Source organism: Chiloscyllium punctatum, chromosome 40 (assembly GCF_047496795.1).
Source record: "Chiloscyllium punctatum isolate Juve2018m chromosome 40, sChiPun1.3, whole genome shotgun sequence".
NCBI lineage: Eukaryota > Metazoa > Chordata > Chondrichthyes > Orectolobiformes > Hemiscylliidae > Chiloscyllium > Chiloscyllium punctatum.
In genome coordinates this window covers 41,856,676-41,880,377 of record NC_092778.1, presented here as the reverse complement: position 1 = coordinate 41,880,377, position 23,702 = coordinate 41,856,676, and the positions used below count along the sequence as shown (strand labels likewise).

Below are 23,702 nucleotides of genomic sequence, written 5' to 3'. Positions count from 1 at the left end.
TACAATTTGAAATTAGGGGTTTAAAAAAACTGCAGTATTTGGGATTCCAACCTGCCTTTCTATTGCTTTCCTTGCTAAATGAATGAAATAAGATCTTCTTATTTAATTGCAAAGGATGAAAAAAGATTTCAAAATATAAAACAAGGAACGCACACACACAACACACACACCCACCCACACTCAATTCTCCACCCTTGTTCAACATTATATTTTCAATTTTATGGGGCCTCTTCAAGTTCTGGACAGTATGTCTTCAAATATATTTGAATCCTAGGCTATGTCGCTGAATTTTAAGTATACACTTGAAGGAACTAGTTCTAATGGGATATCCTGGTCTTCTGCATCTTAAACTTTTCTTCAGAAGTCAATGGATTGTAGTCAAAGTACACTGTGGTTTCAGTATCCTTTTGTGATGATCGGGAAGTATTTTAGAACAAGTAATAAACCAGATTTCCCTCTCTATTTGGAGTAGTACTTCTGATGTTTATTTAGTATTTTAAAGAAGTACCTGATTGGCCTCTCCATCCCAAGTTTGTCTTTTTGAAGGATGACAACCCTAACCTGATGTCACTTGTACCTATGACTACTTCAAACACTTGTAAAAAAAATGTGGAACTGCAAGCACAAATTCAATTGTTAAAATGGTCTTCAGTTTTTCAAAAGCAATTTAGCATTTTTTAGTCCCTAGTACCTTTTATTCTATAGTAGATATATCAGTTGCACACCCACTGCACTGAAGTTTGAAGAAAATATGTGGTAAAACCGATATATTCCCAAGAACCTCATGATTTCTCTGTTTTGTTGTGGGAAAGGGGAACTATATTCTACTGTATTTACCTTTGCAATCCTGGGAAGTATTTGTCCTTGATTCCTGATAAAGCACTTATGCCCAGAATGTCAATTTTTGCTGCTCCTCCATTGCTGCTTGACCTGCTGTGCTTTTCCAGTGCCACATGTTTCGACTCTGATCTCCAGCATCTGCAATCCTCATTTTTCTCCTAGTATTTGTCCTTGACCTACTACGTGTACCAAATAGCTCACTTTGCATCTTAGTGAACTCACTCTGCAAGATTGACCACCAGGTTGGATGACTCAGACTGGAAGGTCTGAATTATAGGGAGAGGCTAGATAGTCTGGGATGTTTTTCCCTGGAGAGTAGGAGGCTAACAGGTAAACTTATAGAGGTTTATAAAAACATTACGGGCACGGATAAGGTGAATAGCCAAGGTCTTTTTCCCAGGGTAGGGGAGTCCAAACTGGAGGGCATAGATTTATGGTGAGATGGGAAAGATTTAAGAGGGACCTGAGAGGCAAACTTTTCACACAGAAGGTGGTATGTGGAATAAGCTGCCAGAGGAAGTGGTAGAGACGGGTACATTTGCAACATTACAATTATATCATTTAAAATACATTTGGATAGGTACATGGACAGGAAATGTTTAGAGAAACATTGGGCCAATCACAGGCAAATTAGACTAGTTCAGTTTAGGAAACCTAGACTGCATGGACAGGTTTAGCCAATTTGGCCTGTTTCAGTGCTGCATGACTCTATGACCGCATTTTCTGGAAGTGGGTTTCCAGTTGCTCAATGTGTCTTTGCCAAGTGTGGCTGTACACTTGGAGGTCACGCAGGGACACTTTGCAATTAAATAAGCTTGCCGTTATCCTGCCTTAGAAAGGATGATGGGGTATTTCAGAGTCTGAATGGCATGACTCAACACTGGTATAACTTCACTTGGAGTAACAACACTTTTCCCCTTGTTAATGGGGACAAAGGAACCTACCTGTTTCCCTTAAGTAAGTCCATCTTACTTATTGGATGTGTATTGGGTGAAATCGACTCTGATCACTGCATTAATCTTTTGATAGTCAAGACCAAGCTTCGTGAAGCTGTTCTTCTTGGGCATAAGCACAACTGGGAATCTGCAACTGCTAGTATTAGGCTGTAATAATTGGTGCTCCAGTATTCTCCTCCTGAACCTGAGTCAGCTTTTCTGGATCTAGCTGATAGGGATGTTGCTTTATGGGAGAGGCATCACCCGCCTCCACATTATACAGAGCAAGGAGTTACCAGCAATGGGTAGCTTGTCATCCTTCATTGTCAGGTGGTTTAAAGTCATGTGATTAATTTCCCACCATAACTGGGACTGACAACAGAAGAGTGACAGAAAGGAAACTGCGAAGTGAACTTAGATTCAAAGACTGACAGGGTGGGTGGAGACACCATTACTGACGGTAGCAGGCAAAAGGATATCAAGTAAGTTTGATTTGGAGGCTGCGAGGATAGATGTAGAGCCAGTTTGGACAGCCCATCTAAATGGTGGGGCTGGGCAATTCAGAAAACAGCCAAGTTGCTGGCACCAAGCACAGTGGTGTCTGGCAGGCAGAAAGCCCAACAATAGCAACACCTGGGAAGTAACAGCAATCATTAAACAAAGGTATAGGACAGATTTACAGAGCAGCTATTTGGGAAATGATACCCAGCGTGGTCTAGGAAGGGAAAAAGTGAGGACTGCAGATGCTGGAGATCAGAGATCAGAGTCGAGAGTGTAATGCTGGGAAAGCAGAGCAGGTCAGGCAGCATCTGAGGACCAGGAGAATCAACATTTCGCTGATGAAGAGCTTATGCCCGAAACATCGATTCACCTGCTCCTCGGATGCTACCTGACCTGCTGTGCTTTTCCAGCACGACGCTCTTGACTCTGGTCTAGGAAGGGACAGAGGATACAAACATAGAAAAACTGCAGTAAATAGGATCAAATGATTGGGGCATGGGGGGAATAATAAAAGGCAAAATTAATGGCTATTTACTTGGTTGCAAGTAATATTTATTGAGTCATGGATCATAGCGATGTATAGCACGGAAACAGACCCTTTGGTTCAACCTGTCCATGCCGACCAGTTATCCCAACCCAATCTAGTCTCACCTGCCAGCACCCGGCCCATATCCCTCCAAACCCTTCCCATTCATATATCCACCATTTTAAGTGTTGCAATTGTATCAGCCTCCACCACTTCCTCTGGCAGCTCATTCCATACACGTACCACCCTCTGCGTGAAAAAGTTGCCCCTTACGTCTCTTCTATATCTTTCCCCTCTCACCGTAAACCTATGCCCTCTAGTTCTGGACTCCCCCACCCCAGGGAAAAGACTTTGTCTCCTTATCCTATCCATGCCCCGAATAATTTTGTAAACCTCTATAAGGTCATCCCTCAGCCTCCAACACTCCAGGGAAAACAGCCCCAGCCTGTTCAGCCTCTCCCTATAACTCAAGTCCTCCAACCCTGGCAACATCCTTGGAAATCTTTTCTGAACTCTTTCAAGTTTCACAATATTTTTCCGAAAGGAAAGAGACCAGAATTGCACGCAATATTCCAACAATGGCCTCACCAATGTCCTGTACAGCCAGAACATGACCTCCCAACTCCTGTACTCAATACTCCGACCAATAAAGGAAAACATACCAAATGCCGCCTTCACTATCCTACCTACCTGCGACTCCACTTTCAAAGAGCTATGAACCTCACTCCAAGGTCTCTTTGTTCAGCAACACTTCCTAGGACCTTACCATAAAGCGTATAAGTCCTGCTAAGATTTGCTTTTCCAAAATGCAGCACCTCGAATTTATCTAAATTAAACCCCATCTGCCACTCTGAACCCATTGGCCCATCTGATCAAGATCCTGTTGTAATCTGAGGTAACCTTCTTCGCTGTCCACTACACCTCCAATTTTGGTGTCATCTGGAAACTTACTAACTATATCTCTTATGCTCGCATCCAAATCATTTATATAAATGACGAAAAGTAGAAGACCCAGCACCGATCCTTGTGGCACTCCATTGGTCACAGGGCTCCAGTCTGAAAAACAACCCTCCACCACCACCCTCTGTCTTCTACCTTTGAGTCAGTTCTGTATCCTACCTTTGAGTCAGTTCTGTGTCCAAATGACTAGTTCTCCCTGACTTGCTAACTAGTCTCCCATGGGGAACCTTGTTGAATGCCTTACTGAAGTCCACATAGGTCACACCTACCGCTTTGCCCTCATCAATCCTCTTTGGTACTTCTTCAAAAAACTGAATCAAGTTTGTGAGACATGATTTCCCATGAATCAACAGCACAAATACAGATAAATGGGTATGATCATACAGCTGTTGTGGAAACATGGTTGCAAGGAGATCAAAGGTGGGAACTATTTTTGTGACATTTTGAAAGGTGAGTAAGCATTGTTGGTATGTGATGAAATAAGTGTGATAGCATGAAATGATCTTGGATCAGAAAATGAAAAATTCATATGGGTGAAGGGAAGAAATTAGATTAGATTCCCTACAGTGTGAAAACAGGCCCTTTGGCCCAACATGTCCACACCGACCCTCCGCAGAGTAACCCACCCAGACCCATTTCCTTCTGTATCTAATACTATGGCAATTTAACATGGTCAATTCACCTGGCCTGCACATTTTTTTGGACTGTGGGAGTAAACCGGAGCACCCGGAGGAAACCAACGCAGACATGGGGAGAACGTGCAAACTCCACACAGACAGTCACCTGAGGCTGGAATCGAACCTGGGACCCCAGTGCTGTGAGGCAGCAGTGCTAGCCACTGAGCCACTGTGCCACCCCATTAACAAGGGGAAGAAGTTTCTGGTGGGAGTAGTCCATAGATCCCCTAACAGTACCTTTACCATAAGACAGAGCATAAATCAAGATATAATGAGGGCATGTAAAAAAAAGTGGTCCATTAATCATGGTGACTTTAATCTTCATATAGATTATGATAACCAGATTGATAGAAGTAGCCATGAGAAAGGATGCATAGCATGTGTTTGGGACAGTTTCCTAGAACAATATGCTGTGAATCCAACCAGGATCAGGCTATTTTGGATATCATGTGATGAAGCAGGTTTAATAAATAATGTCAGACAAAGATCCCTTGGAAATAATGACCATAATGTGGTGGAATTTTGCAATCAGTTTAAGTGGAAAAAAGTTGGGTCAGAAACAGTAATACAAAGCTTAACGAGGGTAATTACATAGGAATGAGGGCAGCGCTAGCTGAAGTCAACTACAAATAGAGTTCAGTAGCAAAGATGGGTAATGAAAAATGCAGGCCCATTTCAGAAAATAGTTCACAACTCAAAGCAAAGATATATGCTAATGAGAAAGAAGGATTCTAGGAAGGGGAGAAGCCACCCATGGTAAACTAGGAAAGTTAAAATAGCATCATATTGAAAGAAAAAAAAAATCATACAACATGACAAAGATTAGTGATAAGTGAAAGGATTTGGAAATTTAAAAAAAACAAATGACAACCAAAATAAAAGAGGGAGATGATAAATTTGGAGTGTAAACTTGCAAGTAATAACACAATGGACAGCAAGAGCTTCTTTAAACATATGAAAATGAAAAGAAAGGTCAAAGTGAATATACACCCCTTAGAAAATGAGGGTAGAGAAATAATAATGGGGAACTATGAAATGGCAAGGAGTTGAATGAGTATTTTGCATCAGTTGTACAGTAGAACTCACAAATCGCATTCCAAATACTTAAATAATTTTGGGGTGAAAGGAGGAGAGGAAATAAATGGAATGACTATCACTAGAGAAAAAAAATGTACAAGGGAAACTAATGGGGCTGAAGACTGATGGGATGACTCATTATAATATTAAGAGAAGTAGGCACAGAAGTAGTGGATTCTCTGGTAGTAAACTTCCAAGACTATTTACCTTTTGCAAAATTTCCAGAGGATTGGAAGTTGTCAATAGGAAGGAGACAAAAACTCAAGTCATTATATGCCAGTCAGCTTAACATCTGTTACTAGAAAAATATTAAAATAGATTATAAAGGATGTAATAGAAGAGTATGTAGAAGTACATAATATGATTAAGCAGAGTCAGCATGCCTTCGTGAAGGGGTAATTGTGCCTGACAAATTTATGTTGTACTCTTTGAGCAGGATAGATAAAAGCGAAGCAGTGTGCAAGATTGATTGTTTAGATTAGCTTAGATTCCCTGGATATTTGGATTTTCAGAAGATATTTGATAAAGTTACATTAGGTTACTTAATAAACTAAGATCCCATGATATTTGAAGTAGTATATTAGCATGGATAGAGGATTGGCTATCTAATAGCAGACATAGATTGAGATGAGATGGGGGCATTTTCGAGATGCCAGCCTGCAAGTGGAGAAGTGCCATAGAACTTTGTGCTAAGGCCGCAATTACTTATAAAATCCTTACAGTGCAAACAGAAGTTATTTGGCCCATTGAGTCTGCACAGGCCCTCTGAAGAGCATTCCACCCAGATATAGCCCCCCTACTGTATCCCGTAACTCCACATTACCATGTCTAACCACCTAACATGCACTTCCCTGAACACTATATAGACAATTTCAATATGGCCAATCCACCTGCCCCGTACATCTTTTGACGGTGGGAGGAAACCAAACATCTGGAAGAACCCATGCAAACTGTACACAGAGTCACAGAGGCATGAATCAAACCCAGGTCCTTGACATTGTGAGGCAGCAGTGCCAACCACTGAGCCACTGTGCCACCCAAACATACTTACAATATGCATTGGAGACAGTAAGGACTGCAGATGCTGGAAGTCAGAGTCAATAGACCTGAAGCTGGAAAAGCACAGCAGGTCAGACAGCGTTCGAGGAGCAGGCAAACCAATGTTTTGGGCTGAAACATTGACTTTCCTGCTTCTTGGATGCTGTGTGACCTGCTGTGCTCTTACAGTGTACGTGAAGGCTTGAATGAAGAAAGAAAAAATGCTATAGCAAAGTTTATGGATGACACAAAAATGAGTAGGAAAGCAAGTGGTGAGGGTGATACAAAGTGTCTGCAGAGAGATATAGGCAAGTTAAGCAAATGGGCAAAATACTTGCTAGATGGAATATAATGTGGGAAGATGTGTGGTTATGCACATTGACAGGAAGAATAGAGCTGAATATTATTTAAATGGAGAAAAACTACAGAAAGCTACTGAACAGAGGGTTTTGGGAGTCCTCAACTTGAAATCTCAAAAAAACTAGCTTCTGAATTCAATGGGTAACTGGGAATTTTTGGCCTTTATTTCAAAGGTAATGGAGCACAAAAGTTGGGAAGTCTTGTTAAAATAGTATACTGTAAGTCACTAGTTAGTCTGCAGCTGGAGTACTATGAACAATTGTGGGTCCCTTGCCTAAGGAAGGATATAGTGGCATTGGAGGTCATCCAGAGAAAGTTCACTTGACTGATACCCATTTGATGGGACTGTCTTATGAGGAATGAATATGTTGAGCCCACACTCATTGGAGATTAAAAAAAAAGAGATGACCTTCTTAAAACAATAAGATTTTTACTGGATTGGCAAAGTAGATGTGGAAAGAGTGTTTCCCCTTGTGAGAGAATCTAGGACCAAAGATTATAATCCTCAGAATAAGGGGTCGGACTTTTTAAGACAGAGAGCAAGACCAATTTCTTCTGTCAGAGGGTTCATTAGCATTTGTTTTCCATATATCCTTTACACAGAAGACTGTTGAGGCTGGGTCATTAAGTACATTCAGGGCTGAGTTAGACAGTAATTTAATTAGTAAGACAATCAGGAACTCTGGGGAAAACGCAGTAAAGTGGAGTTGAGGATTACCAGATTAACTCTGATCTCATTGAGTGGCAGAGCAGTTTTAATGGGCTAAGAGGCCTGCTTCTGTTCCTCAGAATTATGGCTTTACGGAAGCCCCCAGCTAAGAGGCAAGAAAACGGCGAGCGTGGCAAACTGCAGAGGAAATTAATTAACCTGAAAAATAACCAAATAATTTGCCACTTTTGTCCCTTAGTGTATCACTGCTATGATAAAACTATAGCTTGCTTTGTAGTTAGCTACATTGTGACTAGAAAAATAATTTACCCTTGTTGATATCATGAGTGCTGATGCATCTATCCATGAAAGTCTAAGGGATGCTACTTCCACAAAGAGTAAGAGCAAGAGTGTGAAAGACAAGTGTGACTGATTAATCTGTGGTGTGAGAGTGCATTCAGGAAAAAAAGACTACTCTCAAAAGGCGTTTTGGAACACTGCATATGCATTTTCAGAGGTATTTTCTGACAGGAAGCAGTCAAAGGCTACAAAAAAAAATCACATAAAGTACAAAGTGCATTGAATTGAATTGAATTCATTTTCACGTGTCCGGAGGCACTGTGAAAAGCTTTGTCTTGCGAGCAATACGGGCAGATCACAGAATTAAGTGGTATAGATAAGTAAATAATAGGAAAACAACGGCAAAAACAAAAACACAGGTACAGGCGTATGTTTGTGAGTCCACTCAGTATTCGTACCTTCTCCCCGATGGTAGAGGTTGTAGAAAAACTACCAGGTTGGGATGGATCTTTGAGAGTGCTTTCCATGACAGCAGGCTTGGTAGATGGATTCTGTAGATGGGAGGTTGGCCTTTGTGATTGTCTGAGCTGAGTTCACCACTCTCTGTAACCATCTCCGATCTTGAATGGTTCAGTTGCCATATCAGGTAGTGATACATCTAGACAGAATGCTCTGGATGGCATACCTATAAAAGTTGGCAAGGGTATTTGCCATCATGCCAAATTTCCTCAGCTGCCTGAGGAAGAAGAGATGTTGTTGGGCCTTTGTAACCAGTGCGTCCACATGAAGAGTCCAAGCAAGCTTGTTGTGGATGACCACTCCCAGGAGCTTAACACTCTCCACTCATTCCACCTCTGTGCTGTTAATGTGTATGGGGCATGAGTAACATCCTGCCGAAAATCAATAATGAGTTCCTTGGTTTTGCGGGCATTGAGAGCTAGGTTGTTCTCGGTGCACCATTTTTGCAGGTCTTCCACCTCCTGTCTGCAGTCTGTTTTGTCGCCATTTGAGGTTCAACTGACTGTGGTGATGTCATCAGCGAATTTGTAAATGGCATTAGTCTGGTATTTGGTGACGCAGTCATGGGTATACAGTGAGTACAGTAGGGGGCTGAGTACGCACCCCTGGGGGCTCCAGTGTTGAGTGTTAGTGAGTATGAAGTATTGTCCCCAGTCTTCACTGATTGTGACCTGTGGGTCAGGAAATGGAGGATCCAGTTGCAGAGAATGGGGCTTAGTCCGAGATCACTAAGTTTAATTATCAGTCTTGAGGAGATGATAGTGTTGAAGGCTGAACTGTTCTCCCGGCTTACAGGCAAAAGCTCAAGCAGGAGACCCCCTCCCGGATACAGGTCCAGTGCTGGTCGAAGGAGGCAGAGGATCAACTCCAGTGCTGTCTGGAATCAGCTGATTGTGCCGTGTTCAAACAATCTGCAGGTATCTTGGATGAGTACGCCACACTGTCGCAGACTTTATCAGCAAGTGTGTGGAGGACTGCATACCAAGGAAGTCAATCCTTGTGTTCTCCAACAGGAAACTCTGGATGGATCAGGACATACAGAACCTGCTAAAAACCAGACATGAGGTCTTCTGATCAGAAGACCCATTCAAATATAAGGAATCCAAGTATGACCTTTGCAGAGCCATTAAGATAGTCAAGGACCAATACCGATCCAAACTAGAGACCCAGACAGACACCTGGCGACTGTGACAAGGACTGAATGACATCACAGGTTCTAAAAAGAGATAGTGCAAAATAGTAGATGATGATACATCCCACCCAGCTCGACTCAACACCTTCTATGCTCGTTTTGAGCAGAATTTTGGCAGAAAGGTAACACCTATTCCAACAAGTCATGACGAATCTATCCCAGCAGTCACTGCATTAGAGGTCAGATCAGTTTTCCTTCATGCGAATCCATGGAAAGCGATGGGACCAGATGGAGTATCAGGCCGTGCACTCAGAGCATGCGCATATCAACTGGCAGAGGTCTTCTCGGACATCATCAACCTCTCCTGCAGCAGGTCACTGTCCCTGCCTGTTTCAAGAGGGCCAACATCATCCCTGTGCCTAAGAGGGCTCATGCAGCATGTCTCAATGACTACCACCCAGTGGCCCTAACTTCGGTGGTCGTGAAGTACTTTGAAAGGCTGGTCATGGCATTAATCAACTCCAGCCTCCCCACTACTCTTGATCTACTCCAATTTGCCTACTGGACCAACAGATCTACGTCAGATGCCATATCACTTGCCCTTCACTCGTCCCTAGAACATCTTGATACCAAGAACAGCCGTGAAGAGTTGGCAATCTTTCTTTTTCTTTAAGGAAAGCTAACATGGCAACGAAAATATCTTACAAAGTTTGTCATTATTTGACCAAGCGCAAGGCAATATTTACAGATGGTGAGATTGTGGGAGGCATGATGGTTGTAATGACCCAAAATTTATTCCTAGATTTCAAAAACAAGTCTGAAGTTATATCTGACCTTTCAGATGTGCTGTTAGGAGTAAGAACCATTGTGAGAAGTGTACAGTATTTGAGTTATCAGCCAATGTGATGAAAGAGTTAGAGAGGAATTTAAGTGCATGCAAGTCATTTTCTATTCAATAAAATACTGCTCAGCTTAATAACAACCTACGGCATGCCAGCAATTATCAGGTATCATGTCAGTTTCATTGCAATGTGTAATGCAGACCCTGATTTCCCTTCTTTCTTGAACTACGACTGTATCATTCGTCAAGAGATGTTTTATGCTGAAGTAATGGGGATAGATCATATTATGTCTCCTGTTGTTAGGCTTATTAATTAGAATTGTGCAAAAGCCAAGCAACGTCAAAGACACAAGTCATTTCTTGATGAACTGTTGTTAGTATTTTTTAGCAATTTATTTTGCTGCACACTGAAATCTGTTGGCTTATTAGAGGACAAGTACTGTGCAGATTTCTTTGACTTTTGTTGGAAATCAAAGCTTTCATGGAGTCAAGAAATGGAGATCACACCCAGTTATCAAACTTTCAGCCATTGCCCGATATGACAGAGAAATTGAATGGGTTGAGCTGTGAATTGCAAGAGAAAGAGAAAATTATTGCTGTTATGGTTTGTGCAATAAAGTGTTCAAGTTGAAACTTAAGCTACTGGTACAGCAAATCCAGAAAAGGAACATTTTCCTTCTGTAATCCAAATACTAGCAGAAAATGAAGTTGCTGCTTGGATTCTGGATGTTGAGAAGTACAGTGGTTTCCTGACCAGCTTTTGCCAAGAGTTTAGCAACAGGTTAACAATTTTGAGCATTTGGAAACCTGCATGGTGTTTACTTCAAATTCCTTCCTGGAAATGTATGTTAGTGCCATTTCTGAACAAATTAGTGTACTATTTAACCTTGATTGTGTCACTGGATAGGAGATTATCAGCCTTCAAAATTACATTCACTTGAAATCAAGTCAATATGTTACAAATTTCTGGATTGTCACAGATAGTGAAAAGTCCAGCAACATCTGTAAAGCTGCAATGCAAGTGATTTAGTTCAGTCAATGTTTGTGAGTCCACCCTTTCCAACATGAATTTAATCAAATCAAAATTTTAAATCTACCTGACTAATGAGCACCTGAATGCCTTCTTTCTGGGTACACAATAAATCACAGCACTGGTGAGCCGTTTGAAGTTTCAAATTCAAATAAAGGTGAATATGAATTTTCTAAAATTTTAAGCACATGTACATAGTTTTGTAACTGAACTGTAATAACTAACATAAATAAATTCATTTATTTCCTGTATATGCTTTCTTAGCTTGTTATATTTTTCATTAATTAGAAGTAGCTGTTGTTAAGAAAAAGGTTGACAACCTCTGATGTATGTATAGGTGGGTGTGCAGCCTAACCTCTCCCTACATAAGCCTTAAAATGTGATGAGCAGCCTTGCTAAATCTTAACTGTTCTGCATCAAGTTGAGTTAATAAGGATCCTTGATTTGCTTGTACTTTGATAAGCCAGATAGTAGGGGGCTCAATACGGGCCATCTTCCAATTTATTTCTGCTGCTATCCTCGTCGTCTACGTCAGTGGGGCAGACCATTACGCACCCATCTCCTTCTCGGTGACAATATTGCTTTAGTATATTCACATGAGAGTGTGTTTGTGTTTTTCTGTGATCTAGGGTGTCAATCAATTAATTTGCTTTCTGAAGCCTCTTTGCAATTCCATATGGGCCACTTGAATTGGGCCATTAATTAGAAAGAGTACAAACACATAATCCCTTGACTGAAAGGTTCAGGCTGTGGCATGTTTGTCTGACTTTTGTCTCATCACTGTGCGATTTTGAAATGTCGTTGGTCCACTTCACAGACATGTAGGAGTTTCTTTTGAACTTTGCAACATAGTTTAACATAGAAAATCATTCCTTTTGTGCTAAAAGTCTCAGAGTTTTTCGAGAGGCCCTGTTATGATGGATGCTTTTTAAAAATATATTAGTATAATTTATTTATACGTTTGGATTTTTCTATTTGAACCAGTGACATATGGAATTTTCTGTGTGTCTGACTTGGGTAATGACTAACTTGTGAGTATTTCTGTACTCATGGTAACTTCTTTTAACACAATTTAGGAGAGATGGATTCCAAGAACAATTTTTTTTTTGTTTTCATTGAGGAGAGTTTATAAGCAAACAACGTACAGAGTATAGAAGATTAGGCTTTCTAACGGAAGATTCTGGACTTCCTTTCATCCTAGGGAGAAACACCCACAGCTTAGAGAGAAACCTGATCATGTTAGTTTCAGTTTGGGACAGTTCTCCAGGGTTCATAGCTGAAGATGGAGATGTAAAGCAGTTAGTCCTGAGAAAATTAATTTGGATTAAAAATAGATTGCTTCAGATTAAGGCGTTTAGCATTTGTTCCAGACCAGAAGTGTTTAGGTAAAACCCTGACAAGGGTATTTGAAGTTGAGAACATTTAAGCTGAGGTGTATGAAGGCACCAGAAAAAAAAGCTACATGATTTTTTTTTGATGGACACTAAAAATAAACAAGTGGAGATGACAGAAAAAGGGATTCAATTTGGGATGGGGACTGTAAAGTGATGTTTTGTAAACTGTATGAGTGCCTTTTGGAGCTGTAAAAGAGCATTATGGGATTATACTTGATTATGTATTTCAAAATCTTTCAATGCATATTATATATTTTATGCTTTCTTTTGCATAATAAACCTCTGTTTTATTGTTAAAGCCAAATCTGCAATGTTGCATGCTTATATTTCAATGAGAGACTACCTTATTCAAGCCAAATTTAAAAAAATCAAAATCTGAAATATCAAGCCAGATTTGACATGTCCAGCAATAGTATTAACTGGGTTCAGAACATTTTCCCTTGGTATCTATATAACTAATTCAAAAGAAATAAAACTGGTAAATTCATTGGATGAATCCCTCATGACAAAAAAAGTCTAACCTTTTACTCCCATCATCAGGGTACTCATGGCATTTTGCCCTGGTCATTGTTTTTAAGTCTGGTGGTACTGTTCTATCACCTCTATGATTCTGCGTAAGGTACTGAAGACTTCTACTGGGTCATATTCAAATTACTCATGACTTCCTGGAATATTTTGGACATGAAATATGAGTCCTGGCACAATAACTCCTGCAAAGCCTATGGTGTATACTAATTACAAAATCCTTCTGTGGAGCTCATTGAGTATGAGTCCCCATGGTAACAGGTAATGGTTTGTCCAGCTGAAATTTATCACCTGAGCCCTTTATAAAGCAGACTGTTGCCAAAATAGCTCAGTTGGGAGAGTATTACACTGAAGGTCTCAAGATGCCTGGTTCAATCCTGTGTTTTGGCAAAATAAACAGTTCCTTTCCATATCAGCATTTGTTTAGGCTCACTTGTCATACAGTAGTGGTGCCCCTACCCCTGGACTTTGAGGCCCGGGTTCAAATCCCATCTGCTCCAGCGGCCTGTAATTACATCTCTGAACAGGTTGATTAGAAAAAAATAGGTCAATAAAATAAACAAGAATGCAAATCATCTGCACCAGCTGACATAAAAAAAACAGACTGTAGATTGGTTCTTGTAGTGCAATGGTAGTGTTCCTGCCTCTGCCTCTCCCACTTATTCCAGAGGTGTGCGTTAACATCTCTGAATAAGTTGAATGGGGTAAATATCTGTAAAGCAGACCATGGATGGCCCCTTTGTGGCACAGTAGTAGTGGTCCTACCCCTGGACTCAAGAGGCCTGAGTTCATGTCCCATCTGCTCCAAAGGTGTATAATAAGGTTGATTAGAAAAATAGTTTTTTTTGAAAAAACACACCAAAGGAGAAGTCTGCAGAAATATCTGTCTCAGGCTGTGACTAGCCAACGTATGCCATGGGTAGGTGCTCTGATTTGGTACTCAACAACAACGGATGTTCCTTTCCAGTCAGGTTTCCTGAGTTATTACTTTGGTGATAAGGGTAAAGAAAAGCTTTAGACAACCTTGCCTTTCAAAGAACCAATGTGGGAAACTGGAACCTTCTGATGTGCAGAGAATTGGTCGCAGTAAGCTGAAACAATGGGATACATTCTTTAGGAAAATGGGATTACAGGGGATCATTGACAAAAAGCCATCCTGCTGACCACTTGTTGGGACCTGACTTTCCTCACCATAAAGAGTTTAACCTACTTGGCAGCCCTGGTGTCAAAATGTCTTGACAAGCTAAGAGGTATATTAGCAGATGACTACAATCCCAAACCATCTGTTATTTACTGATTTAACACAGCAAATGGACTTTCTGGGGAACTAATTACTGAATTGTTGATGAGACTGTGGAAATTAGCAAATCACTGAGTACAGATCAGGAATTTGTGAAATTGTTAAAGGATTGATTGGTTTGTGGAATTAATAATATTGTGACTTAAATAAAGCTACTGACTGAACATAATCTGGACCTCAAGAAAGCTATAGATGGGCCTTTTTCCCACAAAGATACAGAAGAAGGGGCTGAAGAACTCCAGGGTCCTTAGACAGAGGCAGCCTCAGCCTTGGGCTATGCTCATACTGCAGAGCCAAGTCCACAGTGAACAATTGTGGTGGCTCATGTTAGTTGTCCAGGAAGAGTGGTTGGAGTTGAAGGCTGCAAGGTTCCAGAACAGGTTGGGAAGTTTCTCCACAATATGCTGAGGAGCAAGAGTTTCCATACCACACTTGTAGTCATGATGTTTGCCCCCCAGACAAGACTACTGAGAAAGGCAACACGTGTACTGCCCAGACAGTAGGGGTAAATTACCTCAAGACAGGAATCCACGAGAGTCAAATGAAGAGATTTCTATACTGTCTCAAAGCAATTCAAGGAATAACTTTGCAGTTTATTCATTTAAACTTGATGTCAAAGTGGCAATTTGCACATTGAAATAATTTGTCTGTCAGTTCAAATTTAAGCAAAGTTCCCCAATTTGTTATGCTCAGACTCCAGGCATAATTTCCCAAATTATTGTGGCTTCAATCAGGATATCCCAAAGCTTAAAGCTCCCAGGTGAGGAGAGATGAACTGTCTCCCCTTCTTTATTCACCTGCCTCCTTGGTTGGTTGGTCGGAACAACATTAATTTAAAAACATAGCCCTTTCCTTGTGGATACTTTTCTCCCAGACACAAATAAACTTACGTTTTAAAAGATAGGAACCAATTTAACCAGGCTTTCTTGAATGAACAAAGAGTTTAATAGCTAGTAATAATAAGAATCATAGGTACTTACTTGCTGTTCTCAAACTGTGACTTCTATAACGTACAAAACACACTATAACCCACAGCAGCCTAATAATGACACAGATTAGTGTTGAAACTCTCTTTTAATGAGTGGCACTGTGGCAGTGGTTAGCACAACTGCCTCACAGTATCAGGGACCTGGGTTTAATTCCACCCTTGGGTAACTATCTACATGGAATTTGCATGTTCTCCCTGTGTCTGGATGGGTTTCCTCCCACAGTACAAAAATGTGTGTGTTAGGTGGTTTGGCCATGCTAAATTGCCCAAAGACTCCAGGAATATGCAGGCTATGGGAAATGCAGGGTTACAGGGATACGCTCTGGTGGTGGTGGTACAGGTGTGGGTGGGATGTTGTTTGGAGTTTTCAATTTGAACCTTGGGTGACTATCTGTGTTGACTTTGCATGTTCTCCATTTGCTATGTGTGTTCCTGTCAGCTGTTCGGGTTTCCCCGAACAGTCCAAAGGTGTGCAAGTTAGATGGATTGGCCATGCTAAATTGCTCATAATGTTCAGGGATGTGTAGGTTAGGTGCATGAGCCACAGGAAATGCAGGATTACAGGGATGTTTTTCAGACATTTATGTGGACTTGTTGGGCCGAATGGTCTGTTTCCACATTGTGGGGATTCTATGATTTTGTCCAAATCAGACTGTAACATCTCTGCATCCTAGTCACAGTTCACTCTTCCACCGAGCTTAGGTCACTGTCCCAAACAGCTTTGTATCATCTGCAATATTACATTTACTTCACTCATCTAATTCATTAATATAGGTTGTAAAAGCTGGGGTCCAAGCACCGATCCCTGTGGAACTCAACTATTGTGTCTGCCTTATATATATTGCTATTATTTTCCTTACGTTAATTATCCCACAGAAGTACATTGAGTATATTAAAAGAAAAAGAATAGCTAGAGAGAGAAGAGGGCCCCTCAAGGACCAAAGTGGATATGTTTGTGTAGGACCACAGGAGATAAGAGAGTTTCTCAATGAATATTTCTCCTCTATGTTTACCATGGAGAAGGACATGAAGACTTGGGTACTTGGGGAAGTTAGTGGTCATATGTTGGGGACAGTCCATTTTGTAGAGGAAGTGTTGGATGTATTAGAATGTGTGAAGGTGGATAAATCTCCTGGTCCTGACCAGATATATCCAAGAACACTGCAAGAGGCTAGAGAAGAAATTACAGGTGCCCTGGCTGATATTTTTGCATAATTGTTAGCCATGGGTGAGGTTCCAGAAGGCTGGAGGGTAGCAAATGTTTTATGATTATTCCAGTAAGGCTGCAAAGAAAAACCTGGAAACTATAGACCAGTAAGCTTAATATCTGTGGCAGGTAAGTTACTTGAGGAGACTCTGAAGCATAAGATATACATGCATTTGGCAAGACAGGGTTTCATTAGGAGTAGTCAGCATGGCTTTGTGAGTGGGAGCTTAGATTAGAATGGTGATGGAAAAGCACAGCAGATCAGGCAGCATCCGAGGAGCAGGAAAATCGATATTTCGAGCAAAAGCCCTTCATCAGGAATGGAGGCAGGAAGCCTCTAGGGTGGAGAGATAAATGGTGGTGGTGGTGGGGAGTGCTGTGGAGAAGGTAGCAAAGAGTACAATAGGTAAATGAGGATGGGGTGGAGGTGATAGGTCAGAGAGGAGGGAGGAGGATGGGGGAAGGTAGCAAAGAGCATCCCCATTCACCTATTGTACTCTTCTCCCCAGCTCCCCCCCATTTATCTCTCCACCCTAGAGGCTTCCTGCCTCCATTCCTGATGAAAGGCTTTTGCTCGAAACATCGATTTTTCCTGCTCCTCGGATACTGCCTGACCTGCTGTGCTTTTTCAGCATCACTCTAATCTAAACTCTGGTTTCCAGCATCTGCAGTCCTCACTTTTGCCTTTGTGAGTAGGAGATCATGCCTCACAAATCTGTTAGTCATCAGGAAGGTTGATGAGGGCAGGGTGGTAGATGTAGTCTATATGGATTTCAGTAAGGCCTTTGATAAGGTTCCACATGGTAGGCTGCTCTGAAGGTTAGATCGCATGGAATCCAGGGCAAACTGGCAAACTGGATACAAAATTGGCTTGATGGTAGGAAGTAGAGGGTAATAGTGGAAAGGTTGCTTGTCAGACTGGAGGCCTGTGACTAGTGGAGTTGCCTCAGGAGTCAGTGCTGGCCCCATTGCTGTTCGTTATCTATATCGATGATTTGGATGAGAATGTACAAGACATGATTAGTAAGTTTGCAGATGACACTAAAATATGTGGTTTCATGGACAGTGAGGAAGGTTATCATAAATTTCAGCAGGGCCTTGATTAGCTGGGGATGTGGGCCGAGAAATGGTAAATGGAGTTTAATATAGATAAGTGGGACGTCTTGCATTTTGGAAAATCAAATCAAAGTAGGAGTTTCATGGTGAATGGTAGGGCCTTAAGGAGTGTAGTGGAACATACAAATCTTGGAGTTCAAGTTCACAGTTCTCTGAAAGTGGAGTCACAGGTAGACAGGGCAGTGAAGAGGCTTTTGGCACACTGGCCTTGATCGGTCAGGACATTGAGTATAGAAGATAGGAAGTTATGTTGCAATTATACAGGACGTTGGTGAGGCCGCAATTGGAGTATTGTGTTCAGTTTTGGCCACCTTGTTATAAGAGGATGTTACTACACTGGAAAAAGTGCAGAAGAGGTTTACAAGGATGTTGCCTGGACTCAATGGTATGAGTTATAGGGAGAGGTTGGACAAGCTAGGGCATTTTTCTTTGGAGCATAAGAAATTGAAGGGGGGACCTTATAGAGGTGTGTAAGATAATGAGAGGCATGGATAGGGTGAATGCACTCAGTCTTTTTCCCATGGTTGAGCAATTGAGGACTAGAGGGCATCAGTTTAAAGTTAGAGGTGAAAGAATCAAAGGGAATAGATGGGGCAACGTTTTTACAGAGTGGTAAGCATATGGAATGAGCTGCCAGCGGAAGTGTTTCAGGTAGGTACATTAATAACATTTGAAAGACATTTGGACAAATACAGAGGAAACTCAATTATCTAAAGGACACGGGTGGGTAGTATTTCGTTTGGTTAATTAAATGCTGGATAGTTGATGTCGGATAATATAGTTAGCCATGCATCGGGACCTTGCAATCTTGTTTGGATGATCCAAAGTTCGGTAAATCGAACACTGGATAATTGAGGTTCCTCTGTACATGGATAGGAAAGGATAGAAGGATATGGGCCACGTGCAGGGAAATGGGGTTAGCGTGGATGGACATTTTGGTTGGCATGGACCAGCTTTGTCCACAGGCCTATCTCTGTGTAGGAGTCTATAACTCTAAAAATTCCTTTAACTTTTATTCCCTCTCCTCTTGTATTAAATTTTAACTTAATGTCATGAAATCAGTTTATCTGGGAAGTATGTCTTGATAATCCAAAAATGTCCTCTTTATTTTCCTGGTCATTTTTACCATGTTGTGCCATTGTCCAGTTTGAGAACTATTGAGAACTATTATTTGGTGCCATAAATTTTCACACATTTGTCACACACATGTTCACGTATGATACTTGTCCAGCCCAAACTACACATATGCATTATAATCCCAGTATTATGTTGCTGTTTTTGGACTTCCCTTAGATATCTTGATCTTTCAATAAGACTATGTGTGTGTGGGGCAAAGTGTTAGCTTACCTCCCCTTTTCTGGTTTCAATACCTTGAATGATGGCTGGACTATCAAATTTAATTCTCTTAAAAAATGAACAAAGGCAAATATATCATTTGCCAATGTTTTTATGCTTTCCTGTTTTGCTTTAAAATATACATAGATAGCAGATTATACATATAATGTTTAATCCCAATGTTTTATTGTGCTTCCTTAACACTATCTTCACTCACTTTTACCAATGCAATTTACAGATATCAATAGATATTTTCCTATTTTATTCATGTGTATCAAAGAAATATTACTGCCCAACAAAATATTCGCAGTGTTAGTCTTTCAAGAATCAATACTCCATTTAATTTCAGCTCTCAACATGTTTTGTTTGCCTATTGATTTAGTTTGTTACAAAATCAGTCATTTGTCATTGTCATTGCTGTTGTTGCAACTCCAAAATCCCAATAATCTGTCTTCTCTTACATGATTTAAGTTAGCTTAAAGCAGAACATAAATTTCCTTATAATTCAAATACAAGTGGTTATTTAATAGGCAATCTAAATCTAAAAGTAACTCAACTGATTTTTAACCCATTTTGCGGATCCATATTTTCAAGGTCTAATTCAAGAAAAACCTACAAATGATACTATCATTCACAAAGTATAAAATTTAATGAATACCCATGTCAAAGCGACTCCTAATTCTTATGAGGGTTTCTAGAAAAATTCAAAACATTAATATCCAGCTTCCTACAGAACAAAATCTTACTCCTCCATGATCTCATCAATATCATTTACTCCTCTTTCTTTTCTCTTGTTCATAAATGCATGATCTGCACAACTTTACATTTTATTTCTTTCTAAAAGTCTCATTAACCCAGATGATTATTGATGATGGAAGTTCTATCATTCATTAGAACTTCAATTGCCAATCCTGAAATTTAACAATATCTCCCCAACTGCAGGTCACTTCATTCAAAAACAGTCCTTATCCATTTGGAGGAGTACTGTTAATCCCTAAATTAGAAACATGTAACTACATACAATTAGAGCAGCAAATTGTGCATTTTTGCTCATTCTTTAATTTGATGATATTTTACCAGATAATCCACCACATATTACTAAATATTCTTACATAATACTGTTTCCATATAACTTGTTCCAAAATCAGACAGGAGTGTTGTGATTAACGACACATTCAATTTATTCTATTCAAATAAAACAAGAAACCTAGACTGTTTTCCCATTAACTTTACATTTAAAATTTAAAGTTCTGTTTATTCGTGTGAACCAATTTCCCCTTTTTTTTTGAGTGCATGGAATAGCAACTCTTGTCAATTTAAATTTGAAACAATTATGTTCAGCCTTTATACATTAAAAATCAATTTATCAGATACTGTTAATGTCTACAGTTAAGGAAGCAACTAATTACAAACTCTTTAGCTCAAAAGATCATGGTGAGTGATCCAGATGAGTTAAGGACAACTTTTATTTTAAAAGGGCAAAGCTTTCAGTTCAAATTATTATGAAGTTGTGTTTAAGTACTTAGATTCTTGAAATTTTTGCTGGCTGTGACCACATGATCAACCGAGTCATAGGAACAAAAATGTATAAAATCAATTCGGTTCATGCCAAATTAGTTAATTCAGTGCAAATATATCTGATGATTTAAACATTTTTTTTGCTTAACGGCCTTAATATGGTGAACCTAGCCTGCTGGGAGAATAAATAATAATGTTCCTGTTTGAAAAGGGAGAGAGCATAAAATCTCTATGTAACATCAATTTTTTTTAAAAAAACAACCATGAAGAGCTACACGTTAAACCGGTTTGCACCATTGTTTTCAAACACTGGAGAATCCTTAAAAGACCATATGGTCTTTCCTTCTTGAACAAAGGAAAAATCATTTAATTGATTTTCCAATAGATTTTTAGGATCGCAGGACTAACGTACAGAGAGAGACTGGACCAGTTCAGGAGTTTACAGGAGTTGAGAAATCTGAGGGGATCTCGCAGAAACCCATTAAATTCCAGCAGAATTAGACAGGCTAATTGCTGGAAGGATGCTCCTGATGAATGGACATCCAGAACCAGGACTCATAAGCTTTATGATAATTCAAATATATTGCTTCTCACTGATCTAAACTACTAGTCACATCCTCTAAACACTCCAGGGAGGTTTCTCAAGCAAGATTTCCCTTTCATAAATTAGACTTTGTCTAATCACTTTTATCAGTGGCATTATTCTCACAACCTTTATAATTTACTCAATATTTCCCCATTATGATGTGTTATGGACCAGGCCAGACCCCCCCCCCAACCCCCGACCCCCCACCCCCCACCAAACATTTCAAGAAATAAGTAACTTTGGTAGTTGTTTTAAGCAGGTGAAAAGTGGATATTCCAGGAGAGATGCAGCTGGTCAAACCACTAAGTTTTAAACAAACAGAATTTATTTACAAGATTACCCAATCAAACAAACAATAGAGAACAATCCGAAAACCCAAAAGATTATCCCAACTTAATAATGATGTTCCCAATACTTGCAACAATCCCCATAAACACTCCTTGGCACAAAAGGTAAAATGAAACACAGGAGGAAAGAAAATGATGGCAGCATGGAACACCTTATTCTATGTAGCTGTTTCTTGGACCTGCAGCCTTAAAATTCCTGACTGCTTTCAGTGAATAGTCAGACTACTAAAACCAAAAAAAAACACAGAAAAGCTGAGTTAGGAGAACTGGCCACTCCCCTTTCATTGTATAAGTTTATTTTTAAACTTGAAAGCCTTTTGCCTGTGGCTTTGTCTGTTAGCTATAATCAAATTGACCCTAAAACCCATCCAAGCCAGACTTTCCGGAATCTGTGTTTCTATGATCTCCTGAAAAAAAACCTCAAGGACAACATAACCTTGTAAAAGCAGTAGCATCATCACAGATGTTAGGCAGTCTTCTGGCACTTTGCACTTGTTATGGACCAGACCAGATGCCCTCAAAATATTTTAAGAAGGTGTCCTAGACCCTAACTTTTTGTTATTTTAAAGGCAGATATGGAGTGAGTGTACAATATGTGAAGCAACTAGTCAAAGCACTCGGCTTTAAACAAAACAGAATTTATTTAAACACTATAGTTGAAACACAAAACAAAACGTGGAATTTAGAGTAACCTAACTATTGGAAAACTTAACCTTATACACCATACAGTAATTTAACTGCAGAGAAACCTTGATTATCTGAATATCAACTATCCAAATATCGGATTATCCGAAGGAGACCTCGAGGTCCGCATAGAAACATCAAAGACGTGTTTCCAACACTGAATAAGTGTTTTGTTTACAGTGATTAAAAGTGAAGTTGGCTTACTGAAATGCTGCCGAGAACAGTCCTGGATGTCAATGGGAGCCCTGGCACCGTGTCCAAATGACTGACCATTGCCCTCTCTCCCTCCACACTTCCCCTAGAGTTCTACACAGGAGTGTACTCTAAACCCCCTTCCCCAGATAATCTCTCCAACATTATCCTGTACAGGGCAAAGATGGAACCTATCAAAAAGTTGCAGTAAAAAGTTGTGTGCATGTGTGCGCGCGCGCGCGCTCTGTTTGGAGACTCAGCCCCCTCAAAAGGCTGCAGCAGCAACAGCAGTCTTGTTGTTGGTGTCTGGTCCGCTGCCCCAGAGAGGGGTCAGGGACGGATGGGGTGCAAGAGGGGCGGTGTTGGACGGGGTTGGGGGTTGGTGGGAAGGGAGGCAGTGTTGGTCAGGCTTGCAGGACAGGCGGGAGGGCGGATGGGGAATGGTGTTGAACAGGGTTGGGGGTTGGGGAGAAAGGTGGGTGGTGTTGGACAAGGTTGGGGGTGGGCAGGGGGCAGAGTTGGACGGGGTTGGGGGCAAGTGAGGGTGTGGTGTTGGACCGAGTTTGGGGTGCAGGCGGGGGGTGGTGTTTAACATGTTTGGGGGGCAGGTGAGAGTGGGGGGGTAGGGGCAGTATTGGATGGGGTTGGGGGTGCGAGGGTGGGGGTGGTGTTGGACAGAGTTGGGGGGCAGATGGGAAGCGGGGGGGTTGCACGCAGCGTGCTGCTGCCTCATCTCCTGAACAGGTAGCGGGCTTAACAGAAAACTGAGCCCCAGAGGAAAGGCATTGAATCAGTTAACCGAATAATCAATTATCCGAACAAAATAGTGTCCGCCCATCTTGTTCGGATAATCGAAGTTCCTCTGTAATTAACTGTTCCAATACAGTAACATCTCATAAACATACCCTTTGGCAAAAATATAAATTCAAACACAGATCTTTACCGGCAGGAGGGAACAACATCCAGAGAGAGATTTCAGAGAAAGTCAGCGGAATCCTTTACTGAAGCTTGCAACACACACAGTTTCTGAATGCTACAGCAAAAAAGAAACTAGAAAAAAAAGTGAACTGGGAGAACTGGCCACTCCCCTTCCATCGTTAAACTCTTAATTTCCCCAAACCCTGA

The 23,702-nt window shown here is 40.7% G+C and overlaps 1 protein-coding gene across 3 annotated transcripts in view; it reads left to right on the top strand.

Moving 5' to 3' along the window:
• LOC140464494 (ankyrin repeat and fibronectin type-III domain-containing protein 1-like) overlaps positions 1 to 23,702 on the top strand; it is a 924,898-nt gene that overhangs the window by 115,968 nt on the left and 785,228 nt on the right. The window lies entirely within an intron of this gene.